The sequence below is a fragment of the Corvus brachyrhynchos genome, unplaced genomic scaffold (genome assembly GCF_000691975.1).
Source record: "Corvus brachyrhynchos isolate BGI_N302 unplaced genomic scaffold, ASM69197v1 scaffold645, whole genome shotgun sequence".
Lineage (NCBI taxonomy): Eukaryota > Metazoa > Chordata > Aves > Passeriformes > Corvidae > Corvus > Corvus brachyrhynchos.
This window is the reverse complement of record NW_008238329.1, coordinates 36,662-40,796: the sequence shown is the minus strand read 5'-3', so window position 1 is coordinate 40,796 and position 4,135 is coordinate 36,662. Positions and strand designations below refer to the sequence as shown.

Sequence of the window (4,135 nt, the reverse complement as noted above, 5' to 3'; positions counted from 1 at the left end):
GCTAGAGAAGTTGGAGCCACATTGGAGAGGTTCACGGAGAACTGTCTCCCATGGGAGGGACCCCACAGCATAGCAGGGGAAGGACTTCTCTCCCTGAGCAGCAGAAGAAAACCTTCAGTGACGAACTGACCAGAACCCCCAACCCCGTCTCCCTGCACTGTCGGTGGGAAAGAGGGAGGGGTTGGGGGAAGAAAGGGTGTTTTTAAGGGCTCATTTTATTTCTCATTATCCTCCTCTGATTTTGTTTGTAATAAACTCACTTTGTACCTCTAAGTTGAGCCTGTCTTGTCCTTGGAGTGTTTTCTCCTGGTCCTTATCTCAACTCATGAACCCTTCATTTAATTTTTTTTCCTCTCCTCTGCCCAGCTGTAGCAGGGGAGGGTGAGTGAGCAACTTTCGTGGGTGCCTGGCATTTGGCCAGTGTCAAACCACGACACATACACACCTCACATACACCCCTCCATAATACAGGAGATCAATGTTATCAAAATCACACTAATTTCCAACATGGGTGTTGTGTAAGGAGGGGAAAGGTGTTAAACAAAAATATTTTTATGGTAAATATACAGAGCAAGGGCTCTTGCATTTGGAAAAAGCTACTGTCTTAGTCCTGCAAGGTGCTTCATGACTTCAGCTCTCATCAGCTTCTGTGTAAAGTTAAAAGTCAAAGTAAAAATCACCTCACAAGTCAGTAGAGAGAAACAGATATAATGTACAGGTTTTCTGGTGTTTGGAGATTATATCTGCAGAAAACTGGGCTTTTCTCTATATATGTTAAAATCGTCATGATCTGAGAAAAAGGCAGGTTTATCCAAGAAGTGTCTTGTTTTGCTACAAGTAAGAAAAAAAATTCTATGTTCAAGGCCAGTGAAAATGTACAGATAATCATAATTTGAGAGAATTGGTAAAATTATCTATATTTTATCAAGAAGTATAAAGTGGTTTTGCTCTCTATTTTGCTAGAAACAAAACCCGATCCTTTTATAACAGTTTCTAGTCAACTCAAGAGTTAGCCTGAAATTTAATAGGTGCTAAATCCTGAAGTTGAACATAACACAAAAAATGCCAATTTCCTTTTAACTCACCAAACGTGACATTACCAAGGACTGAGAACTTAAACCCTGAAAAGAATGTGTCATTATTAAGTTAATAAAAAAAATTAGTAGCTAATCTTAATCACTCTCATAATATATACACAGATATGAGTACATACACAAACTTTATCATGAGCCTTTCCCAATTTATGGCTTCTTTATAGATGAAAGTTTACGACTACTGATTTTGAGATACCTTGAATGTGCTCGATCTGTTCAGATACTACATAAATGGACACCCAAAAAATTAAAGGAATTATGGCCACTAGTCACTTTCAAGAATGAAACACAAAGGAATGGAATTTGTATTGTTAGGACTGCAGGTAAATGATTGGGCCACTGATTAGGCTGTGGCCCAAGGTTTAGCTAATTGAAGAGGATGTGGAAAACTACTGGCCATGACATGAGAAATTGCCAGAAATGACAGGTAACAGAGTGAGAAGCTGCCAAAAGTTACAGGCAGCAACATGAGAGATAGCTGGATTGTGCTGGTCATTAAGGGGAAGCTACGTGAGACTTCACAGACACCTGACAAGCATTGGGGGCCTTTGGGGGAGTGGAACCTTGCAAGGCCAGTAGTTCCTGGGTAACTGTGGCATATAAGGCTGAGAGTGTCTAGGGACTGATATCAGAACTGCCAAATTTGGGTGTGGATGTAGCAAAATGGACCAGTGGGGAAAAAGCAATTAGGGGTGGGTTGTTTATTTGTGAGGAGACCAGGGTGGAGAATGGGAGGGATCAAGGTAGATGTGGGGGAGAGGGAGGAAGTAAAAGCATGGGAAAATGGAGAAAAGGGGGATATAAGAGGTTGGTTGCATGTAAGCAGGCTGCCAGTCAGTATACTTGTTTGACTAAGCCTTGTACCTGATCAGTGCACTGTCCTGTCTTCTTATTAAATCCTTTTTCTTAATTCATTTTCTGTGTTCTCTCACCCTCTATCCTATGTGAGCACTCCAAGGTCTAAGTGCCAGCAACTGGAGAAGGGGCCACGAGTCACGGGGCCCATAGGTCTAGATGCCAGCAACTGGAAGAATCAGGTGTTTTTATATTTCCCTATTGACTTTTAATACTCTATGTGCATGTAAGTAGGAGACCTGCATCTGGAAAGACTCAAGGTATGGATGAGGGGCTCCAAGTCCAGGCGTGGATATTAGAAAGGGAGAAAGAAGGATGACAAAAAGAAGGGCCAAGCAGCAGGAAAAAGGATAATAGAATAAACATGTACCTTTTTGAGCGCATCAAGGGGAGGGCCACTAAGATGATTAGAGGGATAGAACACCTTTCCCATGAGGAAAAACTGATAAAATTGGGGTTGTTCAGCCTGAAGAAGAGAAAGCTCCAGGAAGACCTTATTGTGGCCTTTCAGTAATTAAAGGGGGCCTATAAGAAAGATGGGGGCAAACTTTTTAGCAAGTCTGTTGTGATAGGATAAGGGGTAATGGTTTTAAACTAAAAGAGGGTAGATTTAGATTAGATATAAGGCAGAATTTTTTTTACAGTGAGGGTGGTAAAACACTGGAATAGGTTGCCCAGAGAGACAGTAGATGCCCCATCCCAGGAAACATTCAAGGTCAGGTTGAATGAGGCTCTGGAAAACCTGATCTAGTTAAAGATGTCCCTGCTCATTGCAAGGGAGTTGGATTAAATTACCTTTAAAGGTCCTTTCCAACCCAAACTATTCTATGATTAGTATGTAAATCATGTGATCTGTAGTGTTTTTGGGCTCCCATTGGGAAACCCTGTGCTTGATCAGTCACTGCAGTCTAAGTCCAGGAAAAGAACAAAACCTGTTGTTCTGACCATATTGTCAAAAATAGGTTAGAAACTGTTATACTGTTAATAGTAATATTGTTAAATAGTTAATAATTGTTATGTTAATAATGCATGTACTGTTAAAAGGTTTGGTTATTATATTATAAAAGGGGTACTGTGTTACACCTAAGTAAAGTGCACCCCCCCAAGCAATGAGCCAGCCTGGACAAAACCCTTAAGAACCAATCAGCGCCTTAACCTTCATGCAAATGAAGGATCCAAATGGAGACCAATCCAAAGGGACAAAAAACAGTATAAAAAGGGGGCATCCGGGTCAGTGAGGTGTGCCACTCGACCTTGAACATCGGGAACATCCCTGCTCTGAAGAAGAAGATCCAGCGCCAGCTCTGCAGCATCCATGCTCGTCGCTGACCAGAAGCCCTCCTGCTCTACTTCCCCGGACCATCGGTGTGCGCTCTACCTGCAGACCCCTATGCTTTAGGCCACACAATAAAAGCTGAAATCACTTTAGTACCAGGAGTGCGTCCCGTTTTAAACAATATCACACATGTCAAACCTGCTTCCATGATCAGGACAGCTGGGGGGTTTGAGGTACTTTCCCTGGCCAACAGGGGAACACCCAGATTGGATAGGGCAAGCATCCTGATATCACTAAATTGGTGCTTGTTCCAGGCCTGACAGCATCAACATCTTACCAACCACATCCAACCAACCATATAGCATCTAGAAGTGCTACATATTGGCATATTAAATCTCAAGCCCTGAAACTATACAGTATTCTAATTGCTGATATTTATGCATAAAGGCCTTATCACCACTTCAATTATCAAACTTTATAGCATAATTCTTGATCAAAACACAAAATCTTAACATCGGGTGAAAGAAGTACAGAAAATTCAGGAAGCATGTTCAGAAGGAGAGAGGAACTTTTTTTTTTAATGAGGTATGAACACTCAGAACAACAGCACTGTTTTTCACAAGCCCCCCTCTGTACATTATGTTAGAGTATGAAATTATATCTTGAATAGAAACGCAGTACAGGTGAAAGTTTTTTTCATATTATCAATTACCTGCATAAAAATAGTGTGTTCAATGTTTCAAGCAACAGCTGAGGAAAGGGCAGTCAATAACTAACTCATGTAAGCACAAGTTAACTATTGGGAGACAGCAAATGTTAGTTCAGACAGAAGATGTTAATTACAAAACCTAAGAAGCCGAATTCACCCTAATCTTGTCAAGATAGAGGGGACAAGGATTATCTCAGAGAC

At 41.3% G+C, this 4,135-nt stretch overlaps 1 protein-coding gene across 1 annotated transcript in view; it reads right to left on the bottom strand.

The window, feature by feature from the left end:
• Positions 1 to 4,135, bottom strand: part of LOC103615745 (amyloid beta A4 precursor protein-binding family A member 1) — a gene marked incomplete at its 3' end in the record, with an annotated part of 24,394 nt that overhangs the window by 1,072 nt on the left and 19,187 nt on the right. The gene's annotated exons all lie outside the window — the stretch shown is intronic.